The sequence below is a fragment of the Salvia miltiorrhiza genome, chromosome 7, assembly GCF_028751815.1.
Source record: "Salvia miltiorrhiza cultivar Shanhuang (shh) chromosome 7, IMPLAD_Smil_shh, whole genome shotgun sequence".
NCBI classification, from domain to species: Eukaryota; Viridiplantae; Streptophyta; class Magnoliopsida; order Lamiales; family Lamiaceae; genus Salvia; species Salvia miltiorrhiza.
The window spans coordinates 39341319-39359730 of NC_080393.1; the positions used below are offsets into that span (position 1 = coordinate 39341319).

General features: G+C 39.8%; 1 long non-coding RNA gene across 2 annotated transcripts; it reads right to left on the bottom strand.

Annotated features, from left to right (window-relative positions):
- Positions 1 to 398: 398 nt before the first annotated feature.
- Positions 399 to 3162, bottom strand: LOC130992900 (uncharacterized). 2 transcript variants are annotated; one of them, XR_009091458.1, is made up of 6 exons: positions 2532 to 3162; positions 2292 to 2386; positions 1871 to 1970; positions 1024 to 1092; positions 842 to 903; positions 399 to 684 (listed from the first exon to the last, which is right to left on the bottom strand). It is a non-coding gene; the product is annotated as an uncharacterized LOC130992900 (long non-coding RNA). The 2 variants fall into 2 exon arrangements; XR_009091457.1 differs by having other exon boundaries at positions 2292 to 2346; positions 2532 to 3151.
- Between the last annotated feature and the right edge of the window lie 15250 nt (positions 3163 to 18412).

Genomic DNA, 18412 nt, shown 5'->3' on the forward strand with positions numbered 1-18412 from the left:
AATTCCTAGGCAACAAGCTCATCTCTTGGTTTTCAAAGAAGCAAACTTCAGTCGCCACCTCTACAACGTCACTACAACAAAAATGCTAATAGACTAGTGTTAAAAACCGTAGTCATAGGGGTAAAATAAGTGTTGTCGTAGACTGTGTAGTGGTAGATGGGCGCTAATAGACCACGGTTTTCAAACTGTGATTGTATATATCTACGACCACGGTTTTAAAACGTGGTCTTTTAGCTTGTTGCAGGCGCCAATAGACCACGCTTTTAGAAGCGTGGTCTTTTAGCATATCATATACGCTAAAAAACCATGTTTTTAAAACCGTAGTCGTAGACTATTGCTGCATTTTTTTTTTCTATTTCAATAATGACCTAATTAATTAATATTCAACTTATTCAAAATTAATAAACACAAATCAAAATACATAAATTTAACGCGAGTTCAATATTCAATAGTCATTACAATAATTTAAGAATTTTTTGCATTGTACTTTAAACATAATTGTAGCAACTAAAAATAATATAGAAGAAAGCATCACTTTTTTGACAAAATTCTTCTATCCCTGTCTCTCTTCAGATTCAGAAGTCCCACTGGATAGTCTATACGCTTGTACTACCACTTGCTGAAACTCCTCCGATGCCACAGCCGCCACAAATGTCTTGTACAACTGCCGCACCTCAAAAGAAGCTGCATAATAATATACACAGTGCACAACTAACGAATACAATAATAGACAATAATATGAACACCAAAGTTTAAAAAAACAAAAGTATGTGTTTAAATTTAGCAAGTGGCGTAATAAAAGCACTCATCCACACACAGCCACAAAATTCAGCACGAGTACCTTCATTCCACCGATAAATGATCTTGTGCGCAAGTTCCGGCTCTCCAGCCGCAGCTGCAGAGCTATTGAACCAAACAGAATCCACAACGCCAATCGTATATCAAGCAATGATCGTTCGGATTACAAAAACACTCTTAAGAAACGACAACTGTTCCGACTTCGACACTAATACGTATACTTACCTACAGCGATTCAGGTTTTGGGGGAAGGATTTACGGTTGAGATACGTCTGATCAGCATCGAAGGGTGACCTGAGAGAATTGGTTAAGCGCGGTCAACTTATCAATAATTTATCATGGCTAGCTAGCTATATGACATATTGATTACTAGAAACATCCACTAAAAAAGAAAAACTATTTTAAGCCATGAAACAATTTAATATTTTGTTTTCTATATGGCTACAGTTAATATAAATTAAGGGCAAAACAAAACTTTAAACCAAATGACGTCATTTATTATGAGATCGTCATTTATAAACTCAAACGATGCAGGTTTTCCGAATCAAGTTGTTTGCAAAACAATCTCCAATTTGATTTCTGGAAAGTAGTTATCGATGTAAGGAAAATGACAAGTTTCCAGATAGCATATCATTGTAGCACAAGCAAAGACAGTAAAGTACTATAGAAATTGCAGCATCAATGAAAAGTAATCATCTGCTTTATTTTATAATTTCACGAAAAAAAAAAAAGGTACCTGCATAGCTAGATGAAGTTAAGCTCAAAGCAATTCCATTTAGTACTCAAGGCATATTTTCTCTTAATCAAATATTTAGAATACCTAAGTTGTTGCAACAAATCACTAATAACAACTAAAATTTGAAAGGAGACAGATTCAATTAAAAAACACAATGCCACTAGAGCTTAAAGACATTAGCACCAAAGAAAGATCTTCATTCTTCAACACACAACAAGCTGAATCATATTTTACTCCTCCTCTCCTTTCTCTCTCTCTCTCTCTCTCTCACACACACACACACACACACTTACACACGCACAAACACACATTTTAAAGGTAGAAACCCATCATTACCATGAAACTCTGCCAGTCCCCCCTTTTGGCAAATGATCAAAAGCTGCTTCAACAGCTTGCTTCAGCTCCCCAACGGTCCCCTTGTTACTCACATCAACTCCTTCACAACAAAATCTTTCACACTTAACTATATCTCAAATTCACAATTCATATTCTCACATACTCAAATAAAAGGCAAACACTCGTCCATTTCTATGAAACCGCAAGCAATCATAAGCATAACTGTAATCAAACAAAAAATAGAGAAGCATAATTGTAAAATATCTTTTTGGCTTCTTCTAATGCCACTTAATCGTATCACAATTGCACACAAGAAATTATTTATAAGATTCAACTTCAAAGTTAGGACAAATTGTGGAAGAAGCACAGACCATTACTGATCACAAGTTATCTAATCTCGAAAAGAACTTGAGATTTTTACCTCAAACCAAAAATTTAGCCTAGGATTCTGGCCTTTTCCTCACCCCATTTGCTGTCTGGAACAGAACAACAAACACTTAATGCAAAAGCTCATCCCTAGCATTAGAAGCATAGACACATGATGAAGATTATCAACAATTGAAGCATATATGACATAATTATACACGATTATCTCTCTGCTAAGAATAACTTCGCTTCTCAAGGGGAAGAAAAGAAAACATAATCAGGAAAAAACAATTACCTGATTTTGGGCTAGGGTTTTGAATTAGGGGCTCTGCTTCTGAGAGGGCGAGCTAGGCGAAGCCAAGACAGGCGGAGAAGGCGGCGGGTGGAAAGCTTTTCACCGATGGGGGAGGGAGGCGACGCCTAGGGTTAGCAATGAGGACAGGGGTCGCGAGAGCGGGGGTGCGGTGCCTGAGGTTAGCGACGAAGACATTGGCGGCGAGATTGGGGACGAGGCGTGGCCGGCGGCGCTGGTCACGGCGCTTAGGGTTCGCGACAATGAGAGGGGCGGCGAGTCGTTGGGCGCAGCATGGCAGCCGGTGCGGGTAGCCACGCCTAAGATTAGCAGACAGAGGAGAGGGGCGGCGAGATGGGGGGGCGCGGCGTGGCAGGCAGAGCGGATTGCGGCGGCGAGATGGTGGTCGCGGCGTGGCAGGCGAGTTGAGAGTTTGGGAACAAGAAAGGGGGTTGCGATTTGGGGTTAGGGATTTTAATTTTGGGAATTTTTAATTGATAATTATTTAAATAAATTAATAAAAAGACTACAAATTTTTAAGTCTTTTAACAAGTGTTTTTTAAAAGCGTGGTCGTAAAATAACTATGACCACGCTCAAAAGACAATGCTATTGCAAAACCGTGGTCTTTTAGCATAAAAATATCCTCTACGACTACGGTTTTATCTACGACCACGCTTTAAGAGCCTACGACCACGGTTTTTCACAAAAACACTTGTCTATTAGTTGTAGTCTATCAGCTTTTTTCTTGTAGTGAACTGAAGCTGAATATGTTGCTGCCGGAAGCTGCTGCTCACAAATCCTGTGGTTAGTCCATCAACTAAGGGACTATGGGATCGAGAAAAAGGAAGTTCCTATCTATTGCGACAGCTCCAGTGCTATTGCAATCTCCCAGAATCCAGTTCATCATACCAAAGTCAAACACATTGAGATTCGACATCACTTCATTCGTGATCATGTCGAAAAGAAGAATATCTCTGTGGAATGGATTCCCACTGCTATTCAGAGAGCGGACCTGCTGACCAAGGCTCTTCCAGAAGAGAGGTTCAATGATCTATGTGCAAAGATCGGCCTCATCAACCCTGAAGAGTGATGTTGTGTTTGAAGATTTTCTCAAACAGTCTTGCTGACTAATGGTCAACCAACTGCTGCTTCTACGACCGCTGACGTGGAATGCAATGAAGTCCGAATACTCATCTGAAGAAGAAGTCATCCTGATGATTCAACCAGGATCACGTGGTATCAACTGACTACTATGTTCAGTTGATCAGTAAGTATTTTAAATGCTTACCTTTTCAAAAATCAGTTATTTCAGTTTAGAGCTTTAAATGTTTCGTTCAAAACCTTTTCTCTAACTGATCAGTTTTCTTCAAAAACTTTAACTGATTGTTGGAATTGTTGGAAAATGGAATATCCGAAAAAGGACTAGATTTTTATAAAGAGAAAATCTGTTTTGATTGAACTTGTCCTGATCTTTTTACCAAAAATCCTTCCAACCTTTTTGCCTCTGCAATAAAATTTCTTGAAATGCTCATTGACATGACATATGTAATGATGCTTTTCAAAGTCCTTCGCAGTGACGGCGGACGCGAAATTTTTCTTCAATTGCAATTTAGGCACAGTTTTCGAAAAACCTTTTCATCTTCTACATGGTTCACATCTTGTCTATTTATACACCATGCTGTCTTCACGATTTTTCTGCATCAACTAACAACTCTCCACAGCCTTCACTGTGAGAAAAAGTTTCAATCTCTTTTAAAGTCGCAGGGAAAATTTGTTCCGACTGGAGGAGAAATCTATGACTGCAAAGTCATGGAGTGGAAGAATGACACTCATAGTCTTGGTCTTCACCGGACCCTTCCACTGGATCACAACGTCTCTCCGACGTCAAAGTTTGCTCTACCCTCACTTGTATCCAGCGAAGCGAGTGTCTTCCATTCTCATGCCTGGCGCCAAGAAGCTTCACCGCTTCTGGAGGAGATATACCGTATCGCATATCTCGTGCTCCTCCCTGGCTTGCAACAAACAACGAGATCACTCTTGTTGTTGGCCGGCATCTTCAGCCGCACCGGGTCTATTCTTCACAGACCCTGGGTCGGCGAGTCGACGGTGTTAGTCTTCTCAGCTGCCACCGCTTCGATTCTTCCTTCTCACACCCTTTCCTCCTTTCTCTCCTTCTTTCCAATTCACCAATCTGATCCTTCTCCTCATAAGGCAGCCCTCTCCTTCTTCCAAGGCAGCCTTCTTCTATCTTCCGCCTTCTACGTTTTCTTGTCCTCATCCACTTCTCCGTCTCCCTCATCTCCTCACCCCACAACTGACGTCCTCCTCTTCTGCTTATCCGGACTCACTCTGTTCTCAAATCTTCTCACAAACTTCTGAGACTCGGAGTTGGGTACCGTCTGATCATAGCCTCCATCGTCATCTCTCTTTTTGATGTTGCCAAAAAGGGGGAAAGTTGGGACAGTCAGAAGTCAGAGAGAAACCTTTTCTTGAGGTTGCTCATTGTCCTCTAACTCTCGACTGATGTTGGAACAGCAAAGGATCACCAGAAATTAGAAGGATGACATTTCAGAAGAAACCTCAATTCAACGGAAAACAAGTGAGAGTGGAACAAGCTTAGGAACATGAAGACACGAAGACAGAAGATGAAGATCAAGAAGTTCAAGGCGCAGCCAAGCAGACTGCTGGAGTCCATGGTTTAACCATGATGTTTTTTTGTTTATCGTTTTACTCCAATGTAAGTCTTGCTCTGTACCCCGACTGATGGCTTATCAGTCCTTTTAATGAAATGAACTTCTTATTGATCTCACCCTGAAGACAATGACTCTTTGCCCAGGCTCTGATTTATGGTTTTTCTGTCTTCTTTAAAGTTCTGTGTTTAGAACTGTTTTCGTTCTTGCTCTAAGTACAAGTTGTTTAGGTTCTATTGTTAAGGGGGAACTGTTTTCACCCCTCGTCTAGAACTTGTACTGAGAGCTCAGTCTTTTTATTGTCTAGAACTGCTGTGTGGTTTTGGCATCATCAAAAAGGGGGAAATTGTTGGGAACCTTGTGGAATATCCTAACCCTTGTTTTGATGATACCAAAATTCATAGGACCTAAATGTAATAGACTAGAATCGTTTTGAACTCAAGTGTTAGAGTTCGTTTCTAGTTTAGTTGCGGTGTCAAAGACTGAAGACTGAAGAATGAAGACTAAAGACTGAAGACTGAAGTTACCAGTTGAAGAATCAGTTGAAGACTGATTATTTAATGCGCGCCATAGACTGATACTAAAGTCAAGTATCAGTTGAACATTCCTACTAGGACTGATCTTCCAACGTTCAGAGGAAGCCACGTACGCTCAAGTACAGCCGCATTAAATGCAGAGATATCTCAATATCTTATCTCTGCAGAGGTCATTCCTATCTGGTGGTTACTTTTCAGAGATGTCACATCTCCTGTCGTTCAAAGAGAGCCGTTTCCACACAGACAAGGAACCTCGAAGATTGAAGCCTCAGCCCAAATTCGAATTGCTCTCCAACGGAAGAAATCTTGAGGACGATTTACGCCAACGGATCTATTCAAGAGTTCTCCTACAAATAGCGCTCGAGGATCACTTCAATCTTCACCGATTCAACAACATAAGCTGAAGCTCTGCCGAAATAACTACTCAGCCCAAAGCTTAAACGCTCAAAGCTTGAATCGAAGAAGAGAATTCCAAAGCCAAAATCAGTCACTGCTGATCACATACATTCTCTTAGACCCTAGGCATATATTCTGTGTACTCAGAAGCCAAAGGTCAAACTTGCTTCAAAGAACTTGTTCTTTGTAATTATAGTTGGCACTCGTTTAAACCTCTCCCCCATAAGAGTGTTTGAGTGATTCGGAGATTCAGGAAGGTACTCTGAACTCTGAAAGAGAAGTCTGAGCACGAGGTGTGCTTAGCAGGGAAATCCTACGCGAGTTGTGTAGGTGCTGAAATCCTATACGAGGTGTGTAGGTGGAGAAACCCTACGCGAGGTGTGTAGGTGCTGAAGAGAGTTTATCTTCAGTTCACGGTTTGCAGTGCACCAGGCAAACACTTGCGGAGTGGATTGTTGGTCTGATCAACCAGCCGTGGATGTAGGAAAGAGTTTTTCCGAACCACGTAAAAGTCTCTGTGTTATTTACAGCTTTCAGTTTTACATTCTTAACTGCGCTATTTCTATTGATAAAACTGAACACTGACTAACTGCTAGAGAAACCTTAATCCAACTATCTGCTCCACCGAGGCTATTCGAAACTAAGTTTAATTTCCGCTGCGTGTGATATCAATCTGACTGAACTATCCTCTGATAGTAAGGAAGAGTGATATCATCTCTATCTTTGCAAACACGACTGAAGCCCTTACGTGGATCAGTTAAGTTCTTGTGACTTAACTGATAACTCTTTACTGAATAGCTTTCAGTATCAGTCGTCAACTCTGTTGGTCAAAACTAATTTCGGTTAAACAGGTGTCTGGTTTGCTTGTAAAGTTTCTTTTGTATCTCTGACTGAGATCCCTCTGATTGAGGTTGGTAGATAGACCAAAAATAGCCTATAGGTGTATTCCCCCCCCCATACACCTATTCGAGACCCCCCCAGACCTAACATCTATAATGGTACGTCATAACGTATTGATAGGACCACAGTGAGATGTATTCTTCTATCTGACTTAAGTGAAGAATCAAGATCTCGGTGACTTAATAAAATCTTAATACTAATAAGATTTCAGATATATATGTTAATTCGTGTATCACTTTGACTTACTATGAGTGAAAGTTATATAGTAACTTGAGTACTCTGTATCTTGGGTGATAGCGGTCAATATATGATATTTGACTATCTGTATTAGTATCCGTATCCGATATAGGATAATGACATCCCTTTAAGGAGCTCAATAAGGTTTATTGCGCTAAACCCTGCAGGTTGATTAAGTTCAAGCGCAATAATAAAGTTTGAGTGGTACTGCTTAAGGATTACAAATAGATTAATTAATTTAAGCTGTGAGAGCTCTAATTAATTAATGGATGTCAGATATTTTAAATACGGAGATTTAATAAGTCTAAATACAGGGGTAAGTCAGTATTGGTTCTCTAGTGGAATGAACTAATACTTATAAATTAATTATGGTCTGGGCTGACCATGGAGAATTAATTTATTTGAGGCCCATCTTTATTCCTTGTATCTGGTCCCTGGACTGGCCCAATGTCTCCTTGCCCTAGAAGTCGCCCTCTACACTAAAATTGGCGCCCCATACGTATTTTATTATTTAAATACAGTTGTCTGCTCTCAGGAAAAACACACACTAATTAATTAGGGTTTTTGAGAGAGCAGAGAGGTGGCAGAAACGTGTAGGCAGTTTCTCCCTTGGGACTTTCATAGAACGTTGTCCATCCAACGGTGAAAGCTGAGCGGGATACAGTTCAGAAGATCTGAGCTGGAGTCAGATTTTCGCAGGAAATCAAGTTCTGGCAGTTTCGGGAGAACAGCCATAACTTCCTCCACAGAACTCCGTTTCAAGCGAAACAGGCGGCCACGGAAAGCTCTCTCGAAGACGAAGAAGTCGTATTGCTGGACAAAATACGATTTGAGGACGTTTGAGGCTTCAAACGAAGACTTGAAGCTGACTGGTCTGTTCAGCTGCGAGTTTGACGAATTCTTCTGAATTCTTCACGTATTTTTGAAGTCCAACGTGCAGCACTTAAATTCATAGGGGCATGTTAGGGATTAATCGTTATATGATAAATCAATAATAATCCAAGAAACGATCTTCGGGGCAAATCGAGTATTAATTCAGTTTAATATTCCTTCAATTGGTATCAGAGCCCAGGATTAATTTCTTGGTTCTATTATTAATTTATGTATGATTAATAATATGCGTTGTTTTTTCTGTTGTTGTTCTTCGTGGTCTGTTGATTCGTGGGATACGTCGTTTTGATGTTGTAATCGTTTTTCCACCACGAGAAAATCCGTGGTTAGATTAGAATTTCAATTGTTTTGTTTTTCGATTTTAATTTGTAATTATGGAAAACGAGACTAAGACGACGATGATCAGACTGGATTAGCGAAGGACGGGTTGAATGGCTGCGGTTGAACTAGGGCGAGGTGGTGGCTGCGCACGCCGAGGGCTGCGCGCGCTTGCGCGCTGAGTGCTGCGCGCCCGATCGAGCGCTGCCGTGCCACCGCTGCTATCATTTTTCTACTGCACGCCGTGGGCTGCCAAGGCTGGTCAGGCAAGTGAGGACAGGCGACGAGCAGGGGCTATGCGCGCTGGGGGCTGCGCGTGCGCGCTTTGCGTGCTGCGCGCTCGGCAGGCGTCACACGGCCGCTGCTGCCGTTGCAGCTGTCCTCGCGCCGGGTCTGCCGAGGCTGCCGAGACCAGGAGCCGAGGCTGTTGTGCTGTTGCTGCTCGCGCTGGGGCTGCCACGCCGGGCCGCTGCTGCTCGCGCCGGGGGCTGCCGCGCCAGGGACTGCTGCAACGGCGTCGTTCGAGCTGCTGTCATGGCAGAGTGGCGGCGGCTGCTAGGGTTTCCAAACTCTAGCTGGCGTGAGTTCCTCAAACCCTAATTCCCTACACGGGCTTGGTGGAGTTGTTCGGGCCGAGTTTTATTTTTTTGTTTACAAAATGTAAAAGATTAGTTATAGGATTCCACGAATGGGTCAAGAAGAACTTTATTGTTTTAATTCTGTTCTTTGCATGTCGTGGTGTTAATTCTTTATGCTCTTTACCAGCTTTTCTTTGTTTTTGCTTGTTAATATGTGTTTATTAACTGCGCTTAGACAAGCATGCTAGTAGGTTTATCAATTTCTTAAGCATGTTTTACATGTTGCGTTCTAGAAAAGCATGTTTAGGATTATATGTTGAGCATGATCAAACCTTTTGAAAGAAAAAGACTAAGCTGTATTAATAATTTTATAGATGATTAAAAATTATTTAGATTTCCACAAGCGGTCTCTAAACAAAGTGATTGGCAATGTGAGTAAACGTCCACCCGCGTGGCTTATTTCATGTTTGTTCTTTCATAAGTTTGTCAGATGAGGTTTCTATAAAAATATTAAAATCCATTAAAGTTGTGGGAGTTATGCAGTAAACGTCCACCCGCGTGGCTTACTTGTATAATTTTTCACGAGTGCTTTGGAGAATGGAATTAAATAAGATAACCAAGATAATTAAATTGAAAGCGGCATGGTCCGAGTGAGTATGTCAATTTCGAGAATTTAATTATCAAGGTTAAATTGTGGTCATTGCTTAGATATCATATCAAGTACAATGTACAACTCCCCGCGGAGTCCCTTCTTGATTATGATATGGTCTAGTTAAGGTCCAACTATTAATTTCCTTTGTCAAAAGGTTAAGTTAACATGGATGGAAATTAAACGACTAGGTAAATAGTCTGGTTGAGGAGTTCCTGTGTAAACGTCCACCCGCGTGGCTTCCACATGAGATTCTTTGAGCGGTTGGAGGTGTCATTAATATTGTTTTATCAAAAGGTTACAATATTATTGTTACGAATTATGTGCTTTATGTTTGTTTACTTTCAGATATGTCTATGTCTCCTACTGTTTATTTATTCTTGCACAAAGTCTTTTAACCGGTCCTTTTTATATGGAAACGTCATTTGGAGTATATCTTTCTCACAAACTAACACAATTTTTGTGTTGCTTACTACTCCACGTTCTTATGGTCCGAACAATGAGTCAACTGATGAGAAAAAGGAATTACATAAAAGGTGGCATAAGATGAATAATGTGGCTATATGCTATATTATGAATATAATGTCACAAACCTTGTAGCTCCAACATCAGGGCATGGACGATGCTATTAGCATCATGCTGAATCTCAAGAAAGTGTTCGGAGAGTCGGACTGAGCTGCTCATTTAAATTTGATGAGAGTAATCTTGTTATTTTTATGAGTGAGCACAGCTCAGTGCACGAGCATGTCATGCAAATTTTGACGGACTTGACTTGCTCAGTGGGAGTATCGATGGTGAGGCAAAAGTCGATATTATCCTGAACTTTCTTCCCAAGTCTTTTAATTAAGAACTTCCGCCTCAACGTTGTTATGAGCAAGAAAGATAATATTCTTTTTAAGTTGTTGAATGCTCTAGTTACAGCTAAGGAAGTTGTGGGAAAAAGATGTGCAAACACTTGTTATTGCCAAAGGATGGCCATCTTCTTCGTCAAAAGACGGGAAGAAGAAGGGTCTAAGGGGCAAGAAAGACAAGGGAAATAGTGGGAGTAGTGGTGTGATAAGATTGAGTATTGGAGATTTCTTCTTTCAATACTCAAGACAAAGGGTTAAGGTACTTCACTTGCTATAGTAACTGACACATGTCAGCTCGTTTTCTACTCAGTTGTGAGTAGTGGATAGCGAGAGAAACTGATAATGATTGTTACACCTTGCATGGCTTTTAGGCTGACAAGGAAGCTGAGAAGTGATGAGATGATTGTCTTCATAGGCAACGTGACTAGAGTCGCAGTTGTTGCAATTGGAGACATGTCTTTAAGTTCTAAAGACATAGTTTAGTTGTTGAGAGTTCCTTATCATGTTCCAAAATTTTAAATAGATGGATCTTATGTCATTTTTTATAGTGGTGTTTCTATCATAAGAAATGACAAAGTTGTCTATTCTGGTATTTTTGAACATCTCTCTTCATACTATAACTTGTCTTCAAAATACCTTTATATTGCATTTACATCATCGAACAAAAGAAAGAGAAAAGTTAAGGCTAATCTCTCATGAGGATCTTACACATATATTGATACTCTAGATTCGATCACATCTATCTTAACAGGATCCAAAGGCTCGTGTCTAAATAGTACATTGGATTCAATCCAGGTTGTACCATTTGGAACCTGCGAATCATGTATAGAGGAAAATATGGAGATCGGGTCATTCATGGCAAAGGGGATAAAGGGCCAATAATGTGTTAGGAATGATCTTTTCTGATTCATTGTCAGTGTTTGGGATTCCAACCCAGTTTACTACACCGTGTAATCCCTATATAAGATGGTGTAGTGGAGAGAAGAAATAGGTCACTCTTGAAAAAAAATATGTCCGATGATGAGTTATGCATCTTTGCAATTAGTCCTAAAGAATCAGAAGGTGGTTATTAGCAATGACACACGATTCTTAGAAGTGGACTATGGGAACAATCACTAATCCAAGTTAGATAGAGTGCTTCAAGAAATTGAAGACATTAGACAGGCGATTCCATCACCCACGCTAAGTGAGCAAGAGTTTTGTACCACAAGACACTGCACGCACTGTTGACACACATGTGCCACCACAGATCCATTGTAGATGGAGGGTTGTGGGACAACCCGATCGATTTATGTTCTTGGGAGAATCTTTGGATTCAGTCCCTGGTAGTGAATATAAGAGAATCGACCCAGATATCTACTTGGAATTAGTGGAAGACGAGAATGTAGATTCCTGGCACGCCTCAATGGAGCAATCCATTAAGAATATGGGTGTATACTAGAAAATCTTGCTACCAAGAGGCAGTAAAGCCTTAGGTTGTAAGTGAGTATACAAGATAATGACAGGCCCGAATGAGCAAGGTCGTAGCTTTCGAAGCTAGACTGGTGGCGAAAGGTTATGCCCAATGTAAGGGTATAGGTTATGATGATATTTTCACCAATGCCATGCTCAGAACATTCGGATCATTTTACCCATAGCAGCTCACTTAAACCATCGAGGTCTGACAAATGGATGTCATATATATTACCTTGGAAAAGGTAAGGACATCCATGTGCAACAACCTGAAGGTTACGTGAGGGAGGGAGAGAAGCATCTCGTGTCAATCGCTCTCGTGTCATCGGTGATGTGGTTTATCTTGCATTTTATGTAGATAATATCCTCCTAATTGGCGACAATATGGAGCTATTGTCAAGACATAAAGTAATGGTTATCCGAACAGTCTCAAATGAAAGACTAAGGAGGTACAGTATACATCTTTGTGATCAAGGTTATAAGGGATCACTAGAAAAGGATGTTGAGCTTATCTCGAGTGTCTTACATTGATATTGAGAATACTCGTTTTAGTATGCATACCGCTAAGAAAGGATTGCAACCTTTGAGCTATGGCGTTCCTTTATCTAAAGACATATGTCTCAAGATGCCTATTAAGGTTGAGGAAATGAAGGCAGTATTCTACGTTTCCGCAGTAGATAGCTTCATGTATGGATTACTGTGTATGAGATCTTATGTTTGCTATGCAGTTAGCATGGTTGTAAGATATCTGTATAATCCTGGTTAAGGACACTGAACTGTGGTAAATTATATTTTCAAGTCCCTGACTAGAGAATAAGGATAGTTTACCAGTTAGACAGATTAGTTCCTTTTTGGATTATACGATTTCGGATTTCCAGGCTGACCGGAACAAAGAATAATGACCTCGATCTATGTGTTTTCCTTGGGAAGTAAAACCTTTTGGTTTGACCACTACCTCCAGGATCTAATAGTGATTTCTAGTTTGCGTGAGAGGATCATCTTCGTGATAACTCAAGTGCAGTTGCAAACTCTAAAGAATCCATGAACCACAAGGGGTCAAACACATGGAGAGTAAGTACCAAATTATACGATTATTCGTAAATCGAGGTTTTGTGCTCATAGAATAAATTCTCACATATTGGAGAAACCTACTAATCTTTTCACAAAAAGGCTTATCGGAAATGGTCATTGAAAGATGGGAATGCGATTGATGCCACCCACTTAGGAAACTTTAAGTATAAGTGGGAGAAGTGTTAAGGTGATTGGTAAATAGCCGCATTGTATACTAAAAGTTTGCTTCAGTATAAGTGGGAGATTGTTGGATTTGTATACTGAAAGCAAGAACCTTTTATGCTTGTATACAATGATTCCTATGTTCACTGTTTTAATCTCCTATCTGATTGTATTCATGATTGCATATGTATGTTCTTTATCTCTATATAATTAGATTATATGGTGTGTTGTAGATCACAGAAGACCATATAATTGGAATAGCCTTAAGAGATATAAAATGATCACAGCCGAGATGACTTTAGGATGAGTCATCGGTTTAAGCTGCGGTATAGATGGAAATAGTTTATCTTGACTACTTGTCTATACTGGTACGTCATAACGTATTGATAGGACCACAGTGAGATGTATTCTTCTATCTGACTTAAGTGAAGAATCAAGATCTCGGTGACTTAATAAAATCTTAATACTAATAAGATTTCAGATATATATGTTAATTCGTGTATCACTTTGACTTACTATGAGTGAAAGTTATATAGTAACTTGAGTACTCTGTATCTTGGGTGATAGCGGTTAATATATGATATTTGACTATCTGTATTAGTATCCGTATCCGATATAGGATAATGACATCCCCTTAAGGAGCTCAATAAGGTTTATTGCGCTAAACCTTGCAGGTTGATTAAGTTTAGGCGCAATAATAAAGTTTGAGTGGTACTGCTTAAGGATTACAAAGAGATTAATTAATTTAAGCTGTAAGAGCTCTAATTAATTAATGGATGTCAGATATTTTAAATACGGAGATTTAATAAGTCTAAATACAGGGGTAAGTCAGTATTGGTTCTCTAGTGGAATGAACTAATACTTATAAATTAATTATGGTCTGGGCTGACCATGGAGAATTAATTCATTTGAGGCCCATCTTTATTCCTTGTATCTGGTCCCTGGACTGGCCCAATGTCTCCTTGCCCTAGAAGAAGGAGAAATCTCCCCCTACACTAAAACTGGCGCCCCATACGTATTTTATTATTTAAATACAGATGTCTGCTCTCAGGAAAAACACACACTAATTGATTAGGGTTTTTGAGAGAGCAGAGAGGCGCCAGAAACGTGTAGGCAGTTTCTCCCGTGGGACTTTCATAGAACGTTGTCCATCCAACGGTGAAAGCTGAGCGGGATACAGTTCAGAAGATCTGAGCTGGAGTCAGATTTTCTCTGGAAATCAAGTTCTGGCAGTTTCGGGAGAACGGCCATAACTTCCTCCACAGAACTCCGATTCAAGCGAAACAGGCGGCCACGGAAAGCTCTCTCTCTCGAAGAAGTCGTATTTTTGGGCAAAATACGATTTGAGGATGTTTGAGGCTTCAAACAAAGGCTTGAAGCGGACTGGTCTGTTCAGTTGCGAGTTTGACGAATTCTTCTGAATTCTTCAGGTATTTCTGAACTCCAACGTGCAACACTTAAATTCTTAAAGGCATGTTAGGGATTAATCGTTGTATGATAAATTAATAATAATCCAAGAAACGATCTTCGGGGCAAATCGAGTATTAATTCAGTTTAATATTCCTTCACCCACTTAGGTATCCTCTTCAGTTGGGCCTACAATATAAACCTTAGGTTTAGTAAAGACGAACTAAGTCTGTAAAACTCATCTTGTATAATATATCCTTCATCCTAAGTCCATACTTTAATCCTAGATTCGCAACGCCAAATTAATAAATATAAAATTTTAGTATATCATGAATATGCAAAACACATAGTCAAACTTTAAATCACTAAAGCATATACTAATAAGTCAAATCACATTTACACATTGCACATATTTACCTTAGCAAACTAAACCATACTTGAAAAACTTTATATAACCAATAGTAAACAATATCTTCTACATTTCACTCAAATTCAAATAATATTATCAATTAATTGAAAATGAATCAGAGAATATGACATATGGTTTTGAAAACCTCTAGATGTCTATTGTATTGTAGAAGAAACTATGAACTAAAATAATTACTAGATTATGATATGTGTACAATTTACTATGATCTACCAAAAATAGACAGTTTCAGACCATATAATTAGAAATTACTTGAAAAATATTAAACCTCATCAAATGTAGCTGAAATTCAAAAACCAACATCAAAAAATATTATACTTAATATTGGAAAGTTACAGATTAATATAATTGTATATGACCTTTCAAATAATTTGTGAAACATTAACCAAAATAATTGTCAAATAAAACACCTCTGCAAACTAACTTCTTGGAAAATTTGTAAATTATTGTATAAAATGGATAAAAATATAAGCCATATATTTCTAGAAACCTATGAATGTCTAGTTTCATTAAAAATAAAGTGGTGCTCAAAAATACCAAACAAACAGAGAGTAATACACCTTGTACCATAACTTAGCAAAACTGTTTGATTTTGACCAATATTTTTAAAACTAAGAGTAAACATATAAGATGAACTCCAATAGCTATGAAATTTTACATGAAGGATAAAACATAATAAAGTTGATTCAGTAAAATTTTCAAATCAAAAAGACCCTTAAAATGTATCAAAACATTAGGTGAAATCCACTGCCAAGACAGAGGATTTTTCACAGTTTTTGCAAAACTTTTCTAGCATTTTTCAAAAATACTAATCCTTCACTAAAAATTCTGAAAATTAATATTCGAACCCTAGAAACACTATATTATACACAGAAAAATTCTGGCCAAAACAATGAATTATTAGCCCTTGACTCTATATGCTATTTCTTATATAAAACCATAATTATCATCTCAAATCCTTAATATGATTCAATTTTAACCAAACCACATACTTAATTAACATATAACTTCATGTGTTTTCATATGCATATACTAAAACCCTAGCTCACACATAAAAGGATTTCACAATTTGAACACACACGCATATGTACACTACACACACAACACACGCATATATGTATGCAACATACATATATATATATATATATATATATATATATATATATAATAAAGTAGATGATTTAATTCAATAAAAATAAACATTTACATAAAGCATAAATAGTAATACTAATGCATGAATTAAATATTTTCTCCTATTTTTCATATGTTTCGGGTGCGAATCCAGATACTCTAACCCTAACTAGGGCTGGAAAGTTCGGGATCGGGTTTAGGGTACCCGATTACCCAACCCGAAAAAATCGGGTATCGGGTACCCTATATCCGAAAAATTCAGGATCGGGGTCGGGGTCGGGTATTTAGGGTGTGAAAAAATCGGGTATCGGGTATACCCGAATTACCCGATTTTTTAATTAATAAATTTTAAATTATATAATTAAAGTCCCAATCTGTCATTCCCATTTAAAATTGAAGTCCTAATCCCCCCTGCCGCCGCCGCCCCCACTCCAGGGCAGAAATTCCTCCCGTCTCCGATGAGTCGGCGACCCAGCGGCGCCCCTCGCCGCCCATCATCGCCCAGACCAGAGCCAGTCGCCGGTGAGGAGCTCGCTCCCAGTCCCCCCCAGCCAGGACCCTCGCCCAGTCGCCCCTTCGTTCTGCCGCCGTCGGGTCGCCGAGCTTGTCGCCCTGCAGCAGCCATGCCGCCAGTGGAGCTCCGACAACGCCACTTCTTCTACGCCTTCTCTTCTTCTTCTTCTTCTTTTTTTTTTTTTTTTAAATACAGATTTTCTATGTTAATGTTGAATTTGCTGCTTTGAATTTGGTCATTGTCTCATTGAATTGGAATTGATTTCACGATTTTCTTGATCCGTATGAATTTCAGCTGAATTTGCTGATTAGCCTCATTTGAATTTGCTGCCTTGCTGTTGCTTTGAATTGGCTTGGTTTAGGGAAATGGCTTGGTTTCGGCTGTATTTCCTCATTTCAAATTTTAAAAAAACAAATCGGGTATTAGGGTACCCGAATACCCGAGTCGGGTATTAGGTTACCCGATTAAGAAATTGGGTTCGGGGTCGGGTATCGATTTTCGGTCTTATTCGGGATCGGGTACCCGAGTTTTTTGGTTAGGGTACCCGATCCCGACCCGATTCCCAGCCCTAACCCTAACGAATTTGATTGTCGTCCTTAATAAATAAATCTATTGAGAAATTCTATACGGATATTACACTTCTTCTCCAAGGGCAGTACACTCTGCTATCCTTGCACGATATCATCATTGCATTGCAGCTCATCAGCCCGTTCTTCTTCAACTGTGGCCTCTTTTAAGGGAGTCGAAAGTTCTTTCACTTCCTTAACTTCGAGTGGTAGCTTGTCCAAAAATTCTTCTCCAATGGCCACCACATCTAGCAGGTTGTCAAGAAAATCCTGAATTATTTCGTCCTCTTCTGGGCTGGTGCTCATCAATTTCTCCTCAGCAACATTTTGGCAAGTGCTCACCAGAGCTGGCGGACTGTTCAGAGCTGGGCTCGTCAGAGCTGGAGAAATCGGTTGAGCTGGCGGAACGGTCAGAGCTGGACTCGTCAGAGCTGGCGAAAGATTTCTGCTCGAGCGTCCAACGTCAGAGCTGGAGTGCTAGGCACAACTGGAAAAAGACTGTTAGCGCTGAAAATTTTCACTTCTTCCACATGGTCAGAGATCTCAACAAAAGAACAGATATGCATTGAAGAATTAGAAATAACAGGCTTCTTATCAAAAACTGAGAACGTTACCGATCTACCTGACTCGGCCATACTCAAAGTTCCAGAACCTACATCAATGCGCGTCTGGGTAGTGGCCATAAAAGGCCGGCCAAGCAGAACAAGCTGGTCGTTCTCTCCTGTAATACTTTGCCCTGCCTCGAGCACCACAAAATCTGCCAATACCTTGATTCCTTTCACTGTGACTTCGACATCCTCTAAAAGACCACGAGTGCTGCTAATTGCTCCGTCAGCTAGCTGAAGTCTCGTATTCGTGTATTTAAGCTTATCTTTCTTCCTGCCCAATTTCTAGAATATAGCAAACGGCATCAGATTGACTGCCGCACCCAAGTCTAACATGCCCGAGAACTCTGCAGCTCTACCCAAACCAATACCAAGAATGAAACTGCCCGGATCTTCATGCTTCGGTAGTGGTTGGGTTGGATCAAAAATTGATGGTGGCAGAGGTGGGCTGGGACGTTGGATAGCTTTCGGTGGTTGATATGGCGTTGTGGACTTGCGAAAT